Consider the following 5,965-nt stretch of genomic DNA (forward strand, 5'->3'; position numbering starts at 1 on the left):
CCTGGATGAACCAGGAAAAACCCTGCTCCAGCCCTCGGGGCAGACTACAGGTGCTTGTGAAACTTGGGCTTGGGGTTGGAGGCTGCCCAACACTCTGGGAACCCACTTCTTGCATTAGTGTGACCCACATGCAACACATGGAATCAAAGGAGATCATTTTGGAGTTTTAAGATTTGACCGCCCTGTTGGATTTTGGACTGGCATGGGGCCTGTAGCCCCTTTGTTTTGGCCAATTTCTCCCATTTGGAATGGCTGTGTTTACCCAATGCCTGTACCCATTGTATCTAGAAAGTAGCTAACTTGTTTTTGATTTTACAGGCTGATAGGTGGAAGGGACTCACCTTGTCTCAGATGAGATGTTGGACTGTGGACTTCTGAGTTAATGCTGAAATGAGTTAAGACCTTGGGTGACTGTTAGGAAGCCATGATTGGTTTTGAAATTTGAGGACATAAGATTTGGGAAGGGTCCAGGGTGGAATGATACTGTGTCCCCACCGAAATCTCACCTCAAATTGTAACTCCCACAATTCCCACGAGTTATGCGAGAAACCCAGTGAGAGGTGGTTGAATCAGTGGGGTGGGTCTTTCCTGTGCTAATTTTGTGCTAGTGAAAGTCTTGGGAGATCTGACAGTTTTAAAAATGGGAGTTCCCCTGCGCAAACTCTCTTTGCCTGTTGCCATCCATGTAAGATGTGACTTGCTTCTCCTTGCCTTCCACCATGATTGTGAGTCCTCCCCAGCTATGTGGCACTGTAAGTCTGTGAAACCCTTTTCCAGTATAAATTACCCAGTCTCGCGTATGTCTTTATTAGCAGCATGAAAATGGACTAATGCAGAGACATTGCAGGAGAAACAGCAGGGATGTGTTAAAACTCACTGGGAGGGCATGTGGGAGAATTGATGAAATATAGGTTCCAAGAGCATGGATCAGTCATTTGGGCTGTTAGTACCAGTACTGCCCTGAATTCTTGCAAATATATTCAGCATCTTGACTGGGAATTGCAGCTCAGGCTGGGTGCAATGGTTCACGCTTGTAATACTAGCACTTTGGGAAGCTAAAGCAGGAGAACTGCTTGAGGTCAGGAATTCAAGACCAGCCTGGGCAACACAGACTCCCATCTCCAAAAAGAAATTTTTAGAATTAGGCAGGTGGGGTGGTGTGCACCTCTAGTCCTAGTTACTCAGGAGGCTGAGGTGGGAAGATTGCTTGAGCCTGGGAAGTTGAAGCTGCAGTGAGCTATGATAGCACCCCTGCACTCCAGTCTGAGTGACAGAGCAAGACTATGTCTCTCTAAAAAAAAAGAGAATTGCAACTCAAAGAAAAGCTAGTTTAAAAATCTCCCTAGAAGATTGTATGTGTGGCTGGGTGCCATGGCTCATGCCTGTAATCCCAGCATTTTGGGAGGCCAAGGCAGGAGAATCACTTCAACCTGGGAGGCGGAGGTTGCAGTGAGCCGAGATTGTGCCACTGCACTCCAGCCTGGAAAATAAGAAGAAAACTTTGTCTCAAAAAAAAAAAAAGAGAAGATTGCATTTGTAGGCGACTTTTGAGATGCTGAACTAGCACCCTTTCTCCATGATTATATCTTTACTCATTGTAAGCAGATGGACAGCTGCTGCTGGAAAGAGGCCTGTCTGTATTTTATCTAAGAGTCCCGAGTAGCTGGGACTACAGGTGCCCACCACCACGCCCGGCTGATTTGTTGTATTTGTAGTAGAGACGGGGTTTCACAGTGTTAGCCAGGATGGTCTCGGTCTCCTGACCTTGTGATCTGCCCGCCTCGGCCTCCCAAAGTGCTGGGATTACAGGTGTGAGCCACCGTGTCCGGCCATCCACGTGTCTTTTAGTCAGTTACTTAATCTCTCCGTGCCTTAGCTTTTTTTAATCTTCAAAATGGGGGACATAATACCTTAATTATTCTTGTGAATAATGCCTACATGATTGTAAACATGAAAAGTCTTAATAGGTATTGAAAGCTTAGAAGAGTGCTTGGTCCTTAGTGTTATGCATTTGCTAATATTATAAGGCCAGGTACCACTCTTTATCATGTAGATCTCTAAAACAGCCTCTTAACTTGTTTTTACTGTCTAGTCAGTCATTCTGAAAGTCAATTCACCTTTTTCCACCTTCCAGTGGATTCTCTTCTTCTTTTCTTTTCTTTTTTTAGACAGAATTTCGCTCTTGTTGCCCTGGAGTGCAGTGGCACGATCTCAGCTCACTGCAACATCCACCTCCTGGGTTCAAGTGATTCTCCTGCCTCAGCCTCCTCAGTAGCAGGTGGCTACCACCATGCCCAGCTAATTTTTTGTATTTTTTAGTAGAGGTGGGGTTTCACTATGTTGGCCAGGCCAGTCTCGAACTCTAGACCTCAGGTGATCCACCCACCTTAGCCTCCCAAAGTGCTGGGATTACCTGCGTGAGCCACCGCACCGACCTTGACTTCCAGTTTAGTTAACTTCTTTTATTTTCCTAATAGATGGCACATTGTGTCTCCTCTGGGCCACAGCCCATGTTGTTCTTCCTGCTTTGTTGTTTTCATTGTTCTTTCATAATGTTCTGAGATTACCTCATTTCCCGTGTCCTCTCTTTCTTTGGCTATCCAAAGAAAGTCATCTTTCAGATTGTTTGCTCAGAGTTCATCTCAAAGCCCTGGCAAGTGAGTATTTTATATTTTAAATTATCTAAAAATCATAGAGCAATACCTTCTCAGATATGTCTCATATGCACAGCCTATAGTTGGATTATCTTTTAATCTAATCTGTGAATATTGCTTTGTAACTAGAGAACTTAGTCTGTTTATATATAATATAATCACTGGTATCTGGGGTTTAATCTGTCATCTTGTATTCTACTTTTTATTTGTTTTACCTGTTCTATGTTTCTTTCCCTTTCCTTTTCTCAGTTCTCTTTTTGATTAAATAAACATTTGTCTCTTCCAGTTTGGATGATTTATGGTCTGTTTCTATTCTTCTAAGGGCTAGCCTGAGAAATTAAGGCATGCATATCTATACAGTCTAAATTTAGTAAAACCTCACAGATAATGTAAGGAACTTTGTTTGCCGGTGCCTGACTTTGACATTATTTTTGCCTTGTATTTTAATTTTATATATATTTTTTTCTTTCTTTTTTTTTAATTTTGAGATAGAGTTTTGCCCTGTCACCCAGGCTGGAGTACAATGGTGCAACCTCGGCTCACTGCAACCTCCGCCTCCCCGGTTGAAACAATTCTCCTGCCTCGGCCTCCCAAGCAGCTGGGATTACAGGCACTCGCCACCACACCCAGCCAATTTTTGTATTTTTAGTAGAAATGGGGTTTCACCATGTTGGCCAGGCTGGTCTCGAACTCCTGACCTCGTGATCCACCCGCCTTGGCCTCCCAAAGTGCTGGGATTACAGGCGTGAGCCACTGCGTCTGTCCCTAATTTTGCATATATTTTAAGGTCCACCAGACATTACAATTACCATTTTATGTAATCAATGTTCATTTACATTTGCTCACATATTTATCACTGTCTTTTTCATTCCTCCTTGCATCTCCTATCTTCCATCTGGGATCATTTACTTTCTGCTCAAAGTATATCCTTTAACATTTCTTTAAAAAGTGTCTCCTGGTGACAAACTTAGTTTTTACTTGTCTGAAAATGTCTTTATGTTGCCCTGTTTCCTAAAAGCTGTTTTTACTGGGTATAGAATTCTAATTTGGCAGTTCTTGTCTCTTAGTACTTGAAGATATCATTCTATTCTCTTCCATGTTTTTGCATTACTGTGAGTCCATGCCCACCTCTCCTCACTTCCTGGCTCCTTTTAATAGTTTTCTTCTGTGTTTCTTGGTTTTGCAGTTTCATTGTAATGCATCTCTATAAAGATTGCTTTTTTTGTAATCTATTCTGCTGGGCATTTGCTGGGCATGTTTTATCTTTGGATTAGTATTATGTATCAGTTCCACAAAAATCTAAGCCATTATCTCTGGAGTATTGTCTCTGTCCCACTCTCCCTCTTCTCTCGTCTGGTACTTCAATCAAATGAAAGCATCTAGAGGTTTAACCTTGAGGAGACAGTCACTGTTATTCTTAGCAGAGGATCCCTCCAGTGTTGAAAACAAAACCCAGGATGTTTTACTCAACTTGGAAAATATTTCTTGAGTAAACTTAGACAGTGGTTAAATGTTTAATCTTCCCAGGTATGATTGATCACAGACTGTGCCAAGTCAAAAAATAATACAAAACAAGGTTTTTAGGTACTTCAATTAGAAAGAGTTGGAGGAATTCAACCTAATTTTATGAAAACTTTGTAATGCTCCATAACAACTTTTAATTGTCAACACCACAAAATTTGTATCCCAGCTCTGACTGCCTATTTTTCTTGGAAGAACTTGCTGTCTTTTTCTGCCTTTCATATTGTTACCTAAGCAGGAACTATTTCCAGGTAAAGTCAGGGAAATCCTCATGAGTCATTCAGGTGATTTTTTTCTGAGAGTTGATGGTGGCTCTAGCCCAGAATTACTAAGAAAAGGCTCTAAGAAACAAACAGATGGGCCCCCCACCCTCTGTAAACTTTCTTCCTCTATTTAGGCACATCTTTCTGTTCCTAAAAATGCCCTCCACTGCATGATAAAAACTTTAAGCTGAGGGATTCACCTGGGCTCCCTGGAACTGCGTTGAAAGTCACAACTGAGCTTGCCAAGTTAACCGTGGCCTTAAAATGAATACTTGGGATCCAAGGAGCTCCTAGGAAGTAAGAAGATAAAGATCTTTATAAATGACAGAGCTGCACTTGAGGTCAGGAGTTCAAGACCAGCCTGGCCAACATGGTGAAACCCCCGTCTCTACTAAAAATACAAAAATTAGCCAAGCGTGGTGGCGGGCACCTGTAATTCCAGCTACTCGGGAGGCTAAGGCACAGGAATCACCTGAACCTGGGAGGCAGAGGTTGCAGTGAGCCAAGGTTGCGCCACCACACTCCAGCCTGGGCGATAGACCGAGATTCAGTCTCAAATAAATAAATAAATAAATAAATAAATAAATGTCAGATCTGGCCGGGCGTGGTGGCTCATGCCTATAATCCCAGCACTTTGGGAGGCTGACGTGGGTGGATCACTTGAGGTCAGGAGCTCGAGACCAGCCTGGGCAACATGGTGAAACCCTGTCTTTACTAACAATACAAAAGTTATCTGGGCACAGTCGCGGGCACCTATAATCCCAGCTACTTGGGAGGCTGAGGCAGGAGAATCATTTTAACTTGAGACACTGCACTCCAGCCTGGGCAACAGAGTGAGACTCCATCTCAAAAAAATAAAAATAAATAAATAAATTAATTAATTAATTAATGACAGTTCTTTCAGTAGTTATTTTTCTTCTCTTTTCTGAATATTTGAAGATTGCAAAATGGGAAGTTTGGCACAGCAGTGAAGCCTTTTTTTAGAATCCCTCTTTCTTGAGATTTATTTTATTTTTTCAGATGGAGTCCCACTTTGTCGCCCAGGCTAGAGTGCAGTGGCATGATCTCAGCTCACTGCAACCTTCATCTTCCGGGTTCAAGCGATTCTCCTGCCTCAACCTCCCAATTAGCTGGGATTACAGCCATGGGCCACATATCCGGCTAATTTTTATATTTTTAGTAGAGATGGGGGTTTCACTGCGTTGGCCAGGCTGGTCTTGAACTCCTGACCTCAAGTACTGGGATGAGCCACCACGCCCAGCCTCTTTCTTGAGATTTAAAAGAGCACAACTTTACAAACAGTTAGAAAGCTAAGACATCTCTGTTCCCAAAACAAACATCCCTTACCCTTACCCTAATTTTCTAGTATGTATGGAATGTTTTCTGTTCTTTTAGGAGCAGGCTTGTTTCATGGCTAGAGTCTGGAAATGTTGCATCTTTATCTTTCTGTATATACGTAAGCAGTCCTGTTAATGGAAGCACTTACTGCTAATTGGGTATGAATGGGGTGGGATGGGGGTGGTGACT

This window comes from Symphalangus syndactylus, chromosome 10 (genome assembly GCF_028878055.3).
Source record: "Symphalangus syndactylus isolate Jambi chromosome 10, NHGRI_mSymSyn1-v2.1_pri, whole genome shotgun sequence".
Lineage (NCBI taxonomy): Eukaryota > Metazoa > Chordata > Mammalia > Primates > Hylobatidae > Symphalangus > Symphalangus syndactylus.